This window comes from Hylaeus anthracinus, unplaced genomic scaffold (assembly GCF_026225885.1).
Source record: "Hylaeus anthracinus isolate JK02 unplaced genomic scaffold, UHH_iyHylAnth1.0_haploid 11994, whole genome shotgun sequence".
Taxonomy (NCBI): domain Eukaryota; kingdom Metazoa; phylum Arthropoda; class Insecta; order Hymenoptera; family Colletidae; genus Hylaeus; species Hylaeus anthracinus.
This window is the reverse complement of record NW_026534341.1, coordinates 7,301,909-7,321,477: the sequence shown is the minus strand read 5'-3', so window position 1 is coordinate 7,321,477 and position 19,569 is coordinate 7,301,909. Positions and strand designations below refer to the sequence as shown.

General features: G+C 44.5%; 1 long non-coding RNA gene across 1 annotated transcript in view; it reads right to left on the bottom strand.

Annotated features, from left to right (window-relative positions):
- The window catches only part of LOC128888950 (uncharacterized), an 86,574-nt gene extending 77,557 nt beyond the window's left edge, over positions 1–9,017 (bottom strand). The window contains exons 1-2 of the long non-coding RNA XR_008460350.1: positions 8,885–9,017; positions 8,336–8,462 (exon numbers count right to left, since the gene is read on the bottom strand). This is a non-coding gene — a long non-coding RNA (uncharacterized LOC128888950). The remainder of the gene's footprint in view (positions 1–8,335; positions 8,463–8,884) is intronic.
- Between the last annotated feature and the right edge of the window lie 10,552 nt (positions 9,018–19,569).

Sequence of the window (19,569 nt, the reverse complement as noted above, 5' to 3'; positions counted from 1 at the left end):
AGGGGAGCACCGTCTTGAAATAATAAAGCAAACCTCGTCCCTTCGGTTAATTTATTATTCAATCCGTAGGCGACAGTGGTCGTTTCCCCTTCAGCCTCCGCGCGACACATCGGAATACGGCGAAAACGTCCGACAGAGATTACACGGAGCAAGGATCCTGCGGACGAGAAGTTCTCGTCGTCGTCGCATTCCTGAACGATGATTTTCGTTCCTGCACATGGCGAACCGACCGTCGGAGCGCAAGGGGGTGGAGGGCCGAGGGTTGGCAGCTAGATTTGATTCGTAAGGGGATAGAACGGATCCAGGGTATGGTGTCTGCCTCGACGCACACACGGGGGAGATGGCGGCGCGCAGCACCGTACCAAAGCAATATCCATAGGAACACCCCGTGTCAGAGGGAGAGACGCAGAGACGTGCAATCAATCACGAGGGACCCTGCTGCCACGTTCGTGGCCCTCGTATCAAACGTAACGCACGGTAAACATTTTTAACTTTGCCACGTTATTAATATTCGTTGCGCCCCGGGAACCTCTCCTACCTCCCTCCGTGTCCTCGTTTTTTCCCTCGGTATCGCGTTCTCCGCTTTTGTTAATCAATTTGCCGCCGAATCGCGAGAGGGCTGCTCTTCGGCGCGGGAAATCGCCGGCCGAGAGCTGCTCTCTATAATTCCAAAACGTTCCTTGGCAAAGTCAAAAGCTCCCTTATTAAATATCATTGAAACCAGCAGCAAATAAAAGAATCAGCAAACTTTTAAAACTTTTCAGCGAGTCTCGTTACACACGCCTCTTTTTATCGATCCCTGACGAGGCAATCTCCCGAGCGAAGAGCACCGAAATGTCCGAAACGAGGTGCAATGTAATTGATATTAATTCCTATTACGCGATATCGTAGGTGCGCTTTCAATTACGCCGCCAGGACATGCCCGCCAGAATCACATTAGACGTAATGCACAGGAAATGTTTTTAACTCTGCCGGGTTATTAATATTCGTTAGAGATCTTGACTCCCGGCCTAGCCCGACCGCCGTATTAACCTTTTTGTTGTATTAACGCGCATTCCAGCGCGCTAATCGCAATAATGGAAATTAATAATCGGCCGGTCGTTAACGTTCCCCCGCAAATAACGGTTATTTGTTCCTAACAATTCGCGTGCGCGCGTGATCCGCGTAAAGGGTGGAAATCGCGTTTTCAGGTCGACTGAGAAAAATGGCGGAAATGGAACGATTAAAGCTCTGTCATTACGATATTCTCGTTTCGCCATATCTGTTAAATCCGGAATATTAATCTATCTTATGATATTTTTACCGAAAGCAAAGTATCGTGTGAATTGCCTAGGAAATAGTCTTTGAACGAAATATCGTAAGATTAATTCCATTTTTGTCGCAGTACCGGAGGTGAAAAGAATTGTTTGCTTCGTAGAAGGACGGAAACGTTCAGCAATATGTCAAAGCGCGAGTCAACGCTCTACCCCTACGTATATTGTAATTATTAGACGTTCTCGAATGTTACAAGGGCCGACAAAATGTCAGATATAAATATCGCCCCGGCACGAGGCCCCGTGTTATCGTTCCATATTGATGCGGACACCATACCGATCATTCTCCTTCCCCTGCGGCTCCCCTAGCTTCCATTTCTTCCCCCTGTCGCAGAGGAAACTCGTGCCACCGAGTGTACGACTACACCCGCTAACGCCAAATCTTTTTTTCCTTCTCGATGAAACGCGGCGAAGCAGCAAAGAAAGTAGTCCAAAGGGACTATCTCCTAGTTTACCTTAATTGTAAAAGTCTGTATTCGTAGCAGACGAGACCAAAGCGTCGAAACTGTACGCGACGTTCTATTTCGCGAACGAGAATGCGCCGAGGGTTTTGGCAACGAAACGGACCCTCCTAGAAGTTCCCGAAATTTCCTTCAATTACCGAGCGCTCAGAGAAGGGAGCTTGTAGCTGTCGAGAGCGTTTAACAAGGACCACGTGTGTAAGACAATTCTCGATGGTTGTTACGCTCCGAGGCCCCGTTGCACGGTACGACAAACAACAGGATCCAGCTGCCGCTGTTTCTGCCCACGCAACGGCCAACAAACGTCAGAACTGTAATCCGGATGAAATTAAAGCGCGGAATTAGCAACGTCAGGTAAATACGCCGGACGCGACGGTTCCACTCGACGAGCTGAACCAGCGATTTCACCGGCGATAAAAATATGTTAGCAACCGTTTCGATGCTGTGTATAATCGGTAAAAAGAGGCTACTCGAGCCGAGATAATACCTCCGTCATCTTTCTTCCCTTGTCTTCGCAGCCGCGCCATGGAGAACGTTTCCTGTGTCGCGAATGATAATATCGAGTTTCCGTTCGATAGCAAGCGGGTCCCCGGTGACCCAGCCTCGATCAAACGTCGGTCGACGACTACGAAATTCACCGGTTAGAACTCAAGAATCGTTTCGCGAAACATCCATTGCAACGCGGCCGTAATAAATTCTCCACCCCTCCACCCCCCTCGATTAAAAATTAACTAGGAGGACGATTACGTAATTAAAAGGGTATTCGTAGTAATTGGACGGGATAACGAGCTTTCTAAAATTCCCGAAGATAATTGCGCGTGTTGCGCGTGATTATCTGTAGAACGCTAATTACTGGCTAACGCGCATCGTTTCTCTTTTCCAGCTATTACACCGACCGAAGTCGCCGCGGAAACGTCGCCCAAGCACATCTTGCGTCAGAATCTATTCCGCAGGATCCTGTAGCTTTCTCATCTCGCTGCTGGATTTATCTGAGATTCGAACTCGTGACAAAAAGTTCGAGGCAACCATGGCTTAGAGATTTGACTGTTTTCAGATTTTTGCAATTGATACAGATATGGACATTTTTTCTATACTGTAGAATTTGTGTTTATTTGAAGAAGCGTTCTGTAATTTCGCCGTTGTTACAGCTATCTCATTAAGGACCTGATGACATACTGATACCGATGCGTCTTGTAGTTATAATCTGCTTGAGACGCTAATGCTCCTGTCACCGAACGGTGGTTACTATAATAGTCCCCTTCCACCTAGTATGCAGTAGTTCCTAAACTATACCTCGTTATCATCCTTCCATTATTACATCCTTTACTTTAATCTATCTATTATTAGCCATTGTTTCGTTTCTTCCCCTTTTAGTTTCTAGTCATCTATACACACTTTCGACTCTTTCTCAACATAAAAATGAAGTTAATCTTTTCCACTTTATCCTCACAGATTTATTTACATCGTGAAGTAGTGGCAGACAGGTCGTTGTTCATTTCATATAGTAATTAATGATTCTGCTCTTTATAACCAACAAAATATAAATTACCTGTATTTACTCCCAGCCAATCGAGTGATCAAAAGAAGAGCAAATAAAAATTTGATCTCTTAAGTCTTCCGATATAAATGACTCGCGAGATCGAATAAATCTCGTTTTGGTGTGTCTAAAACGATTAAAATAATGGGAAAACACGCCAACGGTGTTTCCAACACCCAACGCGAGTGATCAATGTTGCGGTGCCTTGCGAAATGATATCTAAAATCGAGTGTTTAACAATTAAACCATGTTTAAAATTGTGAGCAGAGGAATCACTCTAAATCTCCCGGACGTCCAGGTTTATCGATGGTTACGCAATTGCGTTTCACACGACACCGTGGAATATTTTCCGAGACAGGATTGAGTTATACTTTGGCGGCTCTCAGAACCATTTATGTAGTCATTAAGGCATCATTAATCTTGCCCTCCGTTACCCGCGACAACGGAGTCATTGTTGGAACAGGTGCTACTTCCGAAGTGGCCAGGATCATTAGGCGAATAAACGGATTCGGTGTTCCGCGGAATAAAGGAATCAATGATAGGAATCTCAACGAGAACGGAGAACAGACCGTGGCATACACGATAGAGGCAATTAGTGAGATTCGAGCAAACAATAAAAAAAGAGGTGTTCACGCAATTTTGTTTAATGACCGAGTGTTTTACGACGACGGAGGAATCCATTTTCAACAGATTTTACAAATGTCCTGAAGACTATTGAATTCGCAAACGTCTCCCATCTATTTTCGGTTTCCTTATAAAATGATTGAAGTTACAACGAAAGCGACACATTAACTCGTTGGTCGCCATCAATGAAAATAAATTTGGATAAGATTCGTGAATTTGGCGGTTTTAATCAATTCAATTCTACGACAAATCTTAAATAATCTAACCTTCAGCGGTCTCGAGACAGAACTTTAACTTCACTGAAATTTTCACATACTTTAGTCAGGCAATCAGCGTGTTAGTATCAAAACGTTATTTTACACGATCGCGGGCACCAACAGGAAGAGTAGAACTTCAAAGCCATTTCGTTTGATAGAAAGGTACTTCGTAAACTTCCTACCATCAACGGACGCATACGGAAATCTACAAAAACAGTGTGTAGTCCCCTCGACTTGTTGGCAGGGAAAGAGCACCGGAGGACACAATATATTACCGTCAAGACTATAATATGGGACTGTCTCTTGGACTGCATTCTATGCTTCGAAATCTACAATGGTAGTACCGAGAATTGCGCTGAGAATTACAAGTACGCGAAGAAAGAATACGAGCGCGCATCTTCCAAATTTGTCTAATAAATGTAACTAAAAAAGACCGAGAACTTTTTTTATCGTACTTTGTAATTTTATATTATATTTATAGTTCTAAGATGTTTCTTTGATTGGTCGAACGCGTGAGAATAAATCTAGAAACAGACTTTCTCGGAAGTCTTCCCTCTGTCGATACTTCTATCTTCTATTAGGTACCGTTAACCTGCGGGAGACTTATTTAATAACAAAGTAGAAGTACTGTTCTCGCTGACACCTCTCTAGATTTATAGATTATAACATTCGTCTAAAACAGCTTCCAAGATTTCTTCAATTTGATTTGCTAGAAAGAGTGCAGCACAGGTATTCGCGACATGTGGCATTCAAGATGGTCAACTCACGCGTTACTATCAAGAATCATTACGTACACTTCAGCACAGAGGGGCAACTTCAGACCTAATCTTCTTATTTAAAATTTCAAATGGGAAGATCATTTGTCCTGAGCTGCTCAAGAGAATTTCTATGGATGTAACTTCAGCATTAATCAGATCTGCTCTTTTCACCATCTGTAGAATTTATAGAGCGTGGCGATAACACTAATAGAGTATAGAAGACTAAACAAAAAATTATATTCCACACTTTTGATTTTTTTTATGAAGAATCCTCTCTTGATCGATTGGATTATGATTTTCGGACTACTCTGTATAATGGAGCTGCAATAGCGCGACGATACGCGGCTTCATTGTTTGTGGGTATAACCGGAACGAAAGAAACGCACGGGTCGAGGAAGAAACGCCGAAAATATATTCGGTAAGAAACGTAAACGGGCACCATTTGTCAGCGAGACGACTCAATGTCTCGCGGACGTCTGTTTAACTTCTGCCGTCGCGCTCCAACCGAGGAATCCGTAGATGCTCGATAAACGGTGGCTTCCAAACACAAATAAACCGATTTATGTCACTGTGAAATGGCCGATGAAACCCAATAGAATGTGATCGTAATAGATTCTGACAAAAAAATTATTCGAATTATTTCCATGTCGTTTCACATCACAAAAATTGATACTACATAGTTCTCCTTGAATTACTTTGCCGATTAAAACAATTTTTCTATGCTCTTTTAGGTAACGATTAATTACTTTTCTAAAAGTAAGTACAATTATTAGACTTTTCAATTTGTCTTGTTACTTTCAACTCCCAAGAATAAATAACGCTGTTCTAATTGGAAAGAAGAGTAATAAACGCATAATTAAGTTTCATTTAAAGGTAGCAAGCCCAAGAGACCACCATCAAGATCAGGCAGATAGTTTTCAGCATAGCGAGTATTAAGTTTGTATTAGCAGTTTAACAGGCATAACAGATCTACCAGAGTGAACACGTACAGCCTTTTTGTTGCTAAAGAGCTGAGAAAATTGCAACCACCGAGACATGATTTTGTTCGTCAAAAGTGATCAAGATAAACTAGGTAGCTAAAACGACATTTCTAAATAATAAATAAATTACAGCCCAGAAGCGTATAACGATAACGAGTACTGTGTAATTTAGCAAGATGAATGTTCTTCGAAGTCAGTCGACTTCCCAAAGGTCAATGGGTAATGATACGATAAGACGATAAGATACGCTTCATTAAGGATTAAATATACATTCTGATTTCCTTGCAATTATACTAAAATGTATGTTTATCTCTTAAAAGCTACTTCAAGACTTAATTTCAACGCGGTAGCAAACATTGAAAATTAATTATGAGACGCATAGATTTAGAAGAATGAGTTTTTTCTCTGATGATATTTAAATAATTTCCAGGCGACCGAGTATCTCAAATATGGAAAAACGAACAACGCTGAACACTTTAATTTTGCAATTATACAAAAAGGCAATAACGATAAGAAAAGAAACTGTCGCATTTATAATTTCGTACGCGATAAGCAGTTACTTTACTTTGGCGGAAGAAAAAAAAAAGAAAATTTAGAAAACCGTGAGCGCACCTGCGGCGGAATTTATGCGTCGCGTACAAGTCACGCGTATCACATCTCGTAACAAATTACATGCATACTTGATGGAATGAGATATTTATTCGAGAACCCCTGGAACCATAACGAACGCCGCGAGCTCATTTTCACACAATACGCTATTTACGTCATTTCATCTAATAATTAACACCACGCTAATCGCTAATGCCACACTTTACGCCTAACAACCTCGCGAATTAATTTAAACGGACGCTTAAGACTCACGCACCCTACCATCCATCGTCGCTTCAATTTTCCTCTGGATATTCAATTTGCACGTGAGATAGAGGCAACCGATCACGAAACTTCGCTCTCAACTCGCGCGCAGAGTTGCAAACAGGAGCACGGGAAAAATCTAACGACTCGCTAATGATACTATTCGCAGCTTCCGGGTGCAGCAAGGGTCTTTAACATTTCGTCAGCTGATCTCGATTAACCACCGCTTAGAACTCCTCGCGTCCCATCACGCATATTTGGTAGAATACTATGTCACGGTGAAAAGAAAGATGGACTCGATCAGTTGCAATTAATGCAGCTTCAATGGTTCTCGACCTGATCAATCGTCAAAGATGATTGATACCGGAAGAATCGAGATTCTAGACTACTTTCACGTGATTTTACTTCTTATTTATCGCCCATGCAGTGGATGTATAATTATAAAGAAATTCGACTCGATATTTCCAAATTCCTTGTACACCCCTAGTTTCAGAGCATCCAAGACACTCTTCAGCCTCTAAGAGTCTACGGTACCAGAGTCCTATAATCTCCCTAAACAAGGATCCGACCGAATCATTTTCTCCGACAACCCCACGTGTTTCTTTTGTCTCGCTGTTACGCAAGGCATTTGGCACAGTCCTCGAGAAAGGTCCAACAATTTGACCTTCTTCCCAGAGCAATTCGGTGGGTATTCGCAGGTCTGTTTCCGGCATTGTTCCAGCGAGAGTACACACGTGCGTCAGGGTGCGCTTTCCTTCGAAACTGGAGCAATTTATGGGCCTCGAGTATCGTCGCGACGCCTCGACCCACAGTGTCGCCGACATCTGGCTTTTTTCTTACCAGACCGACACATCGAACCGTCTTTGTTGGACTCGCATGCTCGAAACGAGGATTTATGTCGGGCATTTCGAAGCTGATCGACGCGTAGAAGCAAATTTTGTTAAGCGTTATGCATTCGGTAGTGATAATTGCGTCGCTGTTACGCGAAGGACGCTCGGCTTTTATGGTTGCGTTTATGGCATCGACAGACGGAATTTTATGATATCGAACGCGATAAAATGGTACGGAAACTTTTATTTCTTTGGAGTACAACGTGAAATAATGTTATTCGAGTTGTAATGTTTGGTAATCGTCCTTTAATCCCGACAAATGGCGATCGATCCCATCTATATTACCCGATTAAATTACGAATGGCGTGTTACACGAATTACCGCGGAGTTCAAGCTGCTGGACGCTTTGCTCGAGTTTAAAACAACTTCGTTGATAAAACGGCCGTTTTGACAATTCTAGTTCGCGACAGCATTCAAAGACGCGACATTAAATTCCCGTATGCGTTTCGAAGGGAAAAGTCGCGATCTTTAACTTATTTTTAATAACTTTGTTGTTTGATTCCAATTAAGAAAATCTAGCAAGTAATTATGGTAGAGCCTGAGAGAACTCGCTTCCCTGTCGTCTGGACGGGATTCGTTAAGTTCGAACACGCGAACGATTCGGTGTCTCGGAGCACGAAGGGACAACGACACAAAATTGCATGCAAACGGTATTTTACTCACCAATCTCAGCGACAGTGGCTCGAACAGGGCGAAAAGTCCGGCTGCGTCACGGCACGTTGCTTCTCCGTCCGACGTGAGACGTAAACTGGCTCGCAGACCGCGCGGAGACCTTGTTTCTAAAGGCACTCTGGAAAAAGTTTATTGCTCGAACCCGATAAACATTCTTCTGGACCAGCGATACCACCGACAACCATTGTGTCATTGTTATGTGACGAAGGAACGTCGAAACAATGACGCGGTTTCAGGTAGCAATGGAAATAGGCTTCCAACCGTCTCGAAACGCTTTGGTTCTAAAACCGGAAACTCAAGGAGACTTCAAATGTGTTCCGTGACCGAAATTTTTGGGGAGTTTGCATAGTTTATGAGCCTAGATGGCGTTCATCTCACCTTTTAAGGGTTATAGATTCTTTTAATGCTTGGAATACAAATTGAAACAAAGATGGGACTCTAAAATCGCCAAGATTGTCTTCAAATACTTCGATCGCTAAGAATTCCATGCAGAAACATCCTTTCCAATTCCTCAGATTCAACTTACTCCAAAACACTTACCAAAAGCCTCCAACTCTCTTCGAGGGGTTTCATACACCGATCAACCCTAAACTTAAAGACAGTATACAATTGATCCAACCGTAGCCATATTCTGCACGAAACTGTATCCTCTTCTTCTTCGGCGACTCGGGAGGAGCGATACGACGGGTCGAAAATCGCCCACTTGTGAGTCATCGTAAGGGGGTTCCTTCGATCAGCGTCTCCGGAAGCTACAGAACCATCGAACTTTGACGTGGAAAAGGTTTCCAGGTAACGTTCTGCGAAAAAGAAACCTGAAAAGTGGAGAACATCGATCGGTTGCATTCGCGGTTCGGTCGCGAAGGTGGCAGCACCTCTCCACGCGATTTCGCGTCGGCGGGGGTAACCGTCGATGGCCGCATTTTTGTTCTTTTTTTTCTACCCGTGTATGTGTGTGTTTTTCCCGTCCCTCTATTCCTCTCGTAGTTGGCAGATTAGGCTAATGCGATGGACCAGATGAGATATGGGCCAGCGAATCGGAGTACAGTGCGGGCACAGCAGGGGCGTGACTGTACCCTGGAAACGGCCGTGCCCCGGGCTACAGTCACGACGTGAACTAAGTGCTGGGTGGAGCCCCGTCTAGGCACTACCTACTCGATGGAACCATCATCCTCTCCCTCGAATGTCACGGGGGCAAACCGAATGGCTGCCGGCCACCACGAAAACCCCGCCAATTTCGAAAGGAGACTGCTGGCTTCGACGTTGATTCGACGTCTCTTCAGGTGTTATTACGCTGGGCCACGTGCTCCTATGCTTCGGCAATGAAGTTCAAAGTCAAGTCAATGTGACCTTGAACATGACTAGTTTTTTTTAAGAAATTATCGACGAATAGTTACGAGGTTGATAATGGAATTAACGCGTATTGAATTCGACGAAATGCAGTGGATGATCACGGGATGCGTATCAGTACTTTAAATCATCTTTAAATATATTAAATAGATCATATGTCAAGGTTAAGTAGTAAACGATGATTCAATCTTCTCAAAATAAATTTAAAGTCACCATAGGTATCTTGGAAAATGATAGTTTTGCGTGTATACCGAACTAACTCTACTGCAGTAGAATAAGACCCAATATAATCATGGTAAGACACGCTTCAACTCTTTAAGAGTATGGTGTAACGTAATGGATACATTTGCATCACATTTTTGTCTCAATATAGATGTGTTTTTGACATTCTAATCATAATAATCGCTTCCCCAAAAAGAATTTTTACTTGGAAAATTCGCTGACTATTATTCGAAATCTACAAGAAACATCTTTCAAGCATCCGGTAGAAGCAAAACCAAAACTTAATGGAGCAGCTTAAGGGTCTTTAGAAGTACACTGACGGATGACACTAATGTTAAAGACTGGAACCAAAGTGTCTCCATATATCACACGTCACACGTGCGCTAACCTTCATGATCTGCACGAAATGGAACAAGATTCTTCGTTTTCGAGAGATTCGATGTTTACTTTGTCCAAATGAAGCACTATTACTTCCGACGGAGCCCTTATGGAATAATGTTTCTTTAACTGTGGTCCAAGTTCCATTCAGTTGCATAGATTCATCCTAGAGGATCTGCGTTTGTATCCAGGTTTCGATCAAGCTTCTTCGACTTCGGAAACGATACTTCAATGTCCAATCGAATTAGGTCCACGATACACGTTTAATCTTAGCTACAATCGTGATCGTCATTATAGACAATGTATCAGAGTGCTGATCAGATTTCAGAGTTGCTTTCACCTGGAACAAGCGAAATATTTATTATTTAAAATGAGATAAGTTCAATTAAACAAAATTAATAGGTGCAAGACCCCTGATGCAAATTAAAATGTCCTACATAACGCAGAACTACGATAGTCCCTCGACAGTGTCGTTTGACGAGTCAGGAAAAAAGTTTTTCATCAGATCAAAAGATTACTCCTCGAAAATCACTAAGTTAAATAAATTCATCCTCGAGGAACGACGTCCCTGTCCAGTATCCAATCAAGCTTCGTCAAACACGAAAAATTCTATCGCCTCGTTTCACGCCAACCCCCGAACGAAAAATCAACAAAACGCCACGCTTTTCGAACCGAGTATCACGGACATAATTCGTTTCAATAACTTCCCCCTTAGAGCAGCGAACGACGATACAAAAACAAAACCCCTCTTGGAAACAAAAAGATGTAAAAAAAGAGAAAGAAAATACATTCGTAGCCCGACTACAAGCACTTTTCAGTCGATCGGGCGTCGGACGAGTATTTTTTCCTGTCCGTTTGTTCGTTTCAATCCCCAGTCCGACCCCCTCCTCATCCATCTGCCCACCGATATTCGTCGGGGGCATATCTCCCGGCCACTTTTCAATTTCGTCCGACGAATTTCCACTCCCTCCTCATCCCGACCCCACCCCCGCGTCGCGCCTCGTCGCCCAATCTACACGTCCAATTCTCCAGAACATAAATCCGGCCAGTTTTTATTATTTAACGTTTTTCTCTGGTTTCCACCACAGCAACGTCGTCGAACGTCCAGAGGTGGCGTCAAGCGTCCAATGGGTCAAGGAGAAAGGGGTTGAAGGACCACAGCGGAGGTACCCTTGGACATCCTTTCCGCCCCATCGGTCCCGCTGGGGATACTGCACCAGTGTCATCGGAATATACGGCTAATTGCCAGGATGTTTTGTTGGCCTGCCGGAACTCGTGACCATCTCCCCTTACAAGGTTTTGCATTTAGCCTTTCCGTATCGACGACACGTACAGCATGAAACTCCGCGAGACTGGACAAAGTTTCCCTCCCTGGACTGTTCCTGCTCGGCCAACTTCCCTTCAGCGCGTTAATAGACGGCCCTGTGTACCACGACGAAAGTTGCTTTTCCAGCCGAGTTTCGAGTGACGGGGCGTGCAGACGCTTATAGAGAGATAGATATCACGTACAGAAAAGAAAATCCTCTGACGCTGTACAGAGGATTTTCCCCCTTACACGAAATAATAGCTGCGATTCTTAGAACCCCCTTACAATCCACGCGATGCACAGAAGAAAACGATACGATTCAACGTATCCTGGATCTCATGAGGAATTTATGAAGCGACTCGCGGTCTTCGAAAAGTTCTTTATTTGCGATCTACAGAATCTTCCTTTCGAAACCTGGTATTGCATTGTATCGGAAGAAAGTGTTGTGTACTTTACCGTTACAACATATCTCTCGGGTTCTAACGAATGATTACCGTCATCCATCGTTGCAGTAAAACCTTTTATATTGGCACTTTATAGGTTACGGTGGCAGTACGTTCATGGGAAGGTGAAGTTTGAGAAACGCTGACCTAGATCGTCTTATAACTCGGAAACAAATGAAGCGTGGACCGTGCTCATCGAACCAAAGTTTACCAACATCCATCATCCTTCCAAAGTAGTTTTCCATCCTTTGAAAAGGATACATCACCGATCCCGGTTCCTGCGATCATCCCTACACAACTGATCAATCTTAACTAACAATTCCATCGAGTCGATTACCAAAGACACCTAGCAGCGTCCCTCCGAAGACACCCCTAACACTATTCCTCCCCTCCAACCAGAGTTTCCACAATGGCCACGTATAAACACAAAGGCTTTCAATAATTTTGAATAATTTCTCGTGTAGCTCTCTGAGTCTACTCGAAACGCCGATTGATTTGTTAATTAAGTCGTGGAAATACTTTTACACGCACGCGACAGGATGTATTAATCGTCGAGCGCCGGAGGTCATATATTGTTTGTGACGCTTTAGACGCGAACATTGATTACGAGAGAGACGCCTGGCGTCGGTCGGTGGTTTGCAGAGGAGCGACGCTGGCTCGGTGCGGACGGGGGTGCCGAGGGGGAGGAAAGGACGGAGAGGGGGCGGCGATATTATTGATTTATGTCCCGTTCTACGTTATGTATTCTAGCTTCTCTACAGCGGTGCCGAATGATCCCACCGAAGTGCAACGTTCTCCTCGGTTTAAGCTTCGACTCCGAATATTTCGACGCCTGTGATTTCCTCGCGTAACATACGAACTTCGTCGCGAGAATGCGATTACGAGACACCTGCTAGACGGCGCACGTTAAAATGATTAATTGATGGCATTGCGGCGCCAATTCATCTTACGCCATGTTGCAGAAGACTGACGTTTCACGTGCGTTTACTTCGGCGCTACCCCGACACCCTCGAGGGTGGCGGTCACGGCAAGTATCGGAGCGAAACGAGGACAGGTTTTGGCATTAAACAACCGCGAATCCGCGACAATTGTCTCGATTACGGCGCGTAGCCACTCGTGCGTAGCAAATCAAAACCGATCATCGCGGGACATGCGTCACGGAAGCGCGACGCGATCATCGTTCCCCAGCTCGCCGCGATATCAATTATCTTCGATGCGAATTACGGTTACACGAAGCGCCGTGCACCGACGGCAGCGGGGGTTGCCGGGTGTTGTGCGTGCCGGAAGTTAGGCCAGCGATGAGCACGCGGGTGAACGGGAGGGGAGGGCGAAGATAGGGGCAGGAAGAAGGGTGGCGAAGAGCGAGACGGAGATAGGAGAGAGACGAGCGGGAAGCGCCGAAAATTGATGTATTCCCTATGCAAAACAGCAGAAGCACGGCGCTAGTAGTAGCTGGACAGCACGCAATAGGGAATCCTCTATGGCCACCGACTCTCTCGCGCGCTCTCTCCTCGTCTCGCCTTCTACCACCATCAGCGGCTCCGTCACCTGAACAGAATCGAGAGCGGTATAGGAGCAATTAACACTCTATTAACACTAACGACGCTCATACATAACAACGGTGCCGCGGGGATTGAATTTATGGTCTGTTAATGCGGGTTACTTTATGCGTTATGCAGTCGTACGCGTCACGACACCAGCCAGCGTCGCGTAAATTTTGCCAGACCCAACGCGGATTCTTCTTTCGCGAGAACGCCATGCCAGATGACGCTTCCCTCGCACTTTTCACTTGTCGGATGGTCGGAGATTCCGATCAAGCGATCTTCCGTCCTTAGCCCGAATTCCTGCGTCTATCAACGTTGATACAAGAATGACTGCAAAATATATCAAATATATCACGCTGTTCTGCGTAAGACGTACTCTTACTTCTGGTCCGATGGCAGAAGTTGATATTGAACTCAAGCCATGAAATTTCTAAAGGATTGCCAAATTTAATCCCGTCGTCTGTTGACCTACAGCCCTTGAACTATCGAGGTCCAGTACACGTAGCACAGATACTCCACCGTGACTCCAATCAGCTGATCAATGAACTCTGTAAATCTGTTTGACACCTCTGCCATGTTAGCGATACACCGATGCGTTCGAATCGCGTTGCGTTCCAGTTTAATACGGTGTTGACGACTCTGTTTCACCTCCCATCCCTAATTCAACCTAATTCCCATTCCCAGGCCGCGTTTCGTTCAGCGTCGAAAGCTCGAAAAAAGGAGAAAGAGGAAACAGGTGTACGCGTAATCTCTCTCCGGCGAAACGCGGGTAAACAAGAAAGTTAGAGGGCTCACCGTTCGTCGAGTGCAACGGAGTCGAGTGCCAAAGTTCATCGTGAGATCCTGCCCTCCTCGCGGAGACGCGGCAAGGCCGGTAAAGTGATAAAGCGGCCATAAATTCTGACCGCCATCCTCCCGCCGAGCCCCTCTATCTTGCCAGCTCTCCGCCGTCTCTTCCATCCCTTCGTCTCGCTCTCTCTCTTCCTTTCCATTTACCGTCTTCCTCCTCGTCGGCCGCCTTTGCAACCTGGATGCACCTGCAACAACGAAATTGGCAAAGGTCAGCGTACACGTTTCGTTGCTTTAAACCGTCGCTGCTCTTCATACTTACTCGACTACGGATCCGTCTGCTGATCGAGACCGAGGATGAAATAATCGTCCCAACATTTGAATGGGTTTAAGAGAAGGCATGGGCTGGACTGGGTAGGGCAGAGTTTAGGACTTCTCTTGCCTTGGGATTTCTCTTTTGCGTTGAGATTTTTTATCCAAAACTCTACTTACCTTCTCGGAATTGCTTCGTCTTGTAATTAAGTAGATCGCAGATTAACCGACTGGTTAGATGTACTTAGAGTTAAAAATGTATTCAGCAACGCTTAACGATCCACGGTAGGAGATCGAGTCAGAAAGAGGACACCGTTGTCCTACAGTTTCGTCTCACTGGCAGACCCCTGATCTATCCTACTAATTAAAACCAATTGCGCTGGCAGAACGACCTTGGCCGTGAGTGACCTCAAGAGGCAGACACAACGTCAATTGATCCAGCAGACATCCCAGTCGATAGTTCCAACCAAACTGGAGCATACGTATTATTTCTAAAAATACCTGGGACTCTGTTTGAAGGATCGTCGTAGACACTACCGATACTTTAGGTACACTCAACAGTCGCTAAACTTGTTGATTTAAGGAATCTAAGACGATCTTCCAAACCCAGATAGCTACAACCCTTATCTCATCCCTAAATTGTTAAAGCGATCCATCCATGAAAGACGAACACGAATTTCTCTGTAAAGAGTCCAACCCTTGGCAGCTCGAAATCCCACAGGACGGAAAAGAGGAAACGCTTCGAGGTCTCGTCCAGTTTCTAACAAAGGAATCACGGCTCGCGCCGAGCGAGGGGTGAAATAGGAGCGGAAATTAGGTCAGCCAAAGAGACGCATGGAATTCCACGTGGACACGGAGAATGGAGACATCCCGGCCGGGAAGAAACCGTTGGCAGCTGCAGTTTGGCGAAACGTCGAAATCCAATAACGCCAGTGTTCCAGGCATACCGGCCGCCTAGAAGCTAGGCACACGGTATGTTCGTTGCAGCGCAGGGGCGAACAGACAGAAATCCCAATAAATCATCCTGTCACGAGCCGTGAGCCAAGGCGGAGCCTCTTGCCTCGTATTAGCCAATAATAATCCTCTCCGAGGTGGAGGCCATCTTGGATTATACAATGGTTCCTTCCGCCACAATTCGTATAAATGCAACCTTCGGGTTACCGGGCAACCTTTTCGAAGGGTCCCAGTGGCGTACGCCTGGCGATATTTTCGTTTAATCGCGAAAGACACCGTTGATCGTCCGGATCGATGTCATTCGCATACGCGTTCGCAATGAACGGGGTGCACCGCAAACTGGAGCAACGTGCACGATCAACCATAAGTTGAGGACTAAGATTTTCCAGGGTAGAACGCTATTCTGAGGAGAGTTAAAAAATTTGGAGCTGGCGGAAATTGGAAAACTACGATTGTTATTCGTGAATCGTAATTCCAGTTGTTTATCAGTTCGAACAGTCCCAAACTTATGGCGAAGGATGCGCACGGTTAACGGCGAAACGAACAACCCAACGAGTCCTCGCGAATGACAAATTAATTAATCGATCGAAGGAGGAGAAGCAACACCGTGGTGGCTCGATCGATCTCTCGAATCGAGGTCGAACGACCCCGACCGGTCCACGTGACCGGTTTTCAGCCGCGTATCCCCGGTGTTCGCGTTCAGAATCGATAGAGTTTGGCCCGACGCGGAGACGTAATACGAAGGAGAAGCGTGCACTCGGTTTCCGCAGCACGTGTGTGACAACTCGTTTCTCGTTTTCATATTCAACCACAATTTATTTCTCGTTTTCAAACACAGCTATTATAATTAATATAATTATTATTAATATGGACAGACTCTTATATAATATAATACAATACGGTTTAGACTCGTCGACATGATAGCGTATAATACTATTATCGTTTCTCATCGTCATCGTCGTCGTCGTTACTCATAATACATAACTCATCCGCGTGCATATCGTTCGTCATTGCAATCGTATCGTTATTATCGTTATTCGTCATCACCATCACCCTGCCATCATCATAATCATCGTCATCGTCCGCGTTATCATCAAACATCGTGTTTCGCTGACATACTTTTTTTTTCTCTTTCTTCCTCCATGTGTACATTTAGTTTACATAATGCGGAACACTACAAAATAATTATATACGTTTATCGTAATTCGTAATACTATTATATTTGTATTTATATTTATATTTATATTCATATTTATATTTATATTTGCATTTATATTTATATTTGTATTTCTATTTATATTTATATTTATATTCATTCATATTTATATTTAAATATATATAATTTGTGTATATATATATATATATATATATATATTCATTTATTTATATCTTTTTTTCCACTTATATCTCGGTAAAGCGGTGCGGCCCACAATATTTTTCGGCCTGTAGGCACACACCCCGTAACTAATGTTCCATTTTCTTTTATTACCTCCGCATCGCGTAACCGTTTCGAACTTACGCGTTGTACCCGGTCTTTTCGTGGCTGAGCATGTATTGCTGCACCTTTGTGGTTGTGTACGTATGTGTATGCGCGTGCGTGAGTGTATAATATAACATGTACACGGATGTTCCACCGGTTCGGACGGAGCAATGCGTCCGTATAACACGGAAGACTCGAGTGTGCGGCTGATATTGGGAAGGAAACTAATCCTTTGACCTTTTTTTTTTCGTTTCACCGGGGTCCTCAGACTTCAAGAACTCTTGCATCTTCGACGGATTGTACAAGTGTATCTGGAAATGTCGGCGTCCGCAAGTACCGAAAAAACCACTTGTAGACACTTGCTCCTCTACAGACACTGATAGAACGACTAGACTCGCGTACGATTTTTATTAATACAAATTCGGAACTTCTAGCCTAAATAATACAAATATTTGCGATATAATGGGAGTGTGTTTCATAGAAACAAATCGTAGGTATGCCGCACACTGGAGTGCATCGGGTGACGACGACGTGGCGGCTTTTAATAAATATTGTCATCCTTTTACTCTATTTCCCTCGTCGTGTTCGTATATCGTTACAGTACCGTATCAATAAATAGTAATTAATTAGTCCTCTGCTAGCGTTACTTTGTATTTTTTTAGTCTATTAAACAGGTACCTACTTTACCTACGCGGTATCGTATACAAGTGGTCGCGGCTCGCGATTCGACGCCGCGACGTTAGACGTCGCCCTTCGCATTGCCCCGCCGATAAAAGAACGTCGTCGTATGCGCCCGGCATTCTTTTTCACTCGGAATTATTTACAGTGCCCCTCTAGCCAACGACGTAGTCTATGGCACGTGACCTTGACGCCACGTGTCAAGGTAAAGCATAGCATTCTCCGGTAAGTACTCTTGTTCGTCCAACGATGCGACTTCTAAAGTAAAAAGTTTTACGGCTGGAAACACCGAATTCTCTCTAAACGTCCTCGCGAAATACGAACAGTTTTAACTATAATATTGTGTATACGTTGTTTTAGTCACGTGTTACCAGGGAGGGGTCTATCAGTCTTCACGGAGCGGAACCCTATCGACGAGACCGCGCGTTCTAGGAAACTTTTGTCGAATTGGAAAGGATTTTTCTTGCATCGATAACGGTGTCCGTTTCGACCGCGATCGGGAAAACAATTACGCGCTACTGTTTTCGATTACTTGTATTTACAAATGCATCAGGATGGTACAACGAATCGGACGATTCGACGGGACGCCCAAGGTTCGAGTAGCGTCTTGGGTACGTCTCGTTCAAGCGATGCGACGCTATACGAAAAATAAAGCCGATAGAAAACGCTACTCGGTGATTGCGTTGGCGAGAAGTTCAGGAATATCACGTTACGCGTGATGTTTTTATCGGGTACAGCGAATCTTTTCTTCCATTATACCGACATGAACTCGCAGTTCGTTTCACCGGCTCGTCAGTCAGTTTTCTCGCACGTTTTCACTCGCATCGTAAAAAAGACAGTTGGTTGAGTTGTTCGGGATGATGAATGCGTTCGAGTAACAGCACACGAAGCGATGGATTTCGCGTTGCCTGAAGTGGAGAGGCGATGGACTACCGTTTCCCTTTTCTTTACGTATTTAGTGTAGATATACGGAACTTAGAAAGGTATACGAAACTAGCGACACCTGTCTGGAGAGCGACAGGCAGTCAGGAACTCTTCGGCGCATGGGCGTGCGAGGACGTGGCTTTGTTATCCGATTGCGAAATGAAAACGCTTTAGGTGACAAATTTAAAATTGCCCGCGGAAAATGTATTATTTGGCAAAACGTTACGTGTCGTTTGCGTGCGATTTTGAATTTGAACAAAGTCATGTACGCCAAACTCGGCGAAAATGTAAAGAGGTCTTCGCACGACATACGTGCCGTAACACGTTCGAGGGAATCGCATTCGATATCGAAGCGGACAAGTCGATGACACGTTTAAACGATGGTGACGTAGGTTCACCGCGTGCAGGCTTCTTTGAAATTAGTACGAACTCGCTGCAATTTATGTAATCACGCTGGAAGGTTGATTCTGGTGTGCACATAAATACCTCCGACTACTCGGTTCACGTTGTAAAAAATATTTATTGGACAATTAATGAAAACAGAAGGAAAAAGTCCGCCTCGCTGCGCGCAACGCGGCGTCAATAAATATTACGCGGAACTACATTAATATAAGGGGCCGAAAGCTGCTTATCCTTGTCAAGCATTTTTTTTAAATCCTCTTCCGTTCTCTGCTCTAAATCTCGTAGGTGGCGTCTGCGAGCTCCCCAAATAGACACATCGATTTATGTACACTAATCGCAAACCCCACGAATTGCCTAGTTACTTAATTGCGCATTGCCCATGGTACATAGAACGGCGATCAAACCAATACTCTTTTGTTTTTTTCTCTTTCTTCGATCACTCGACA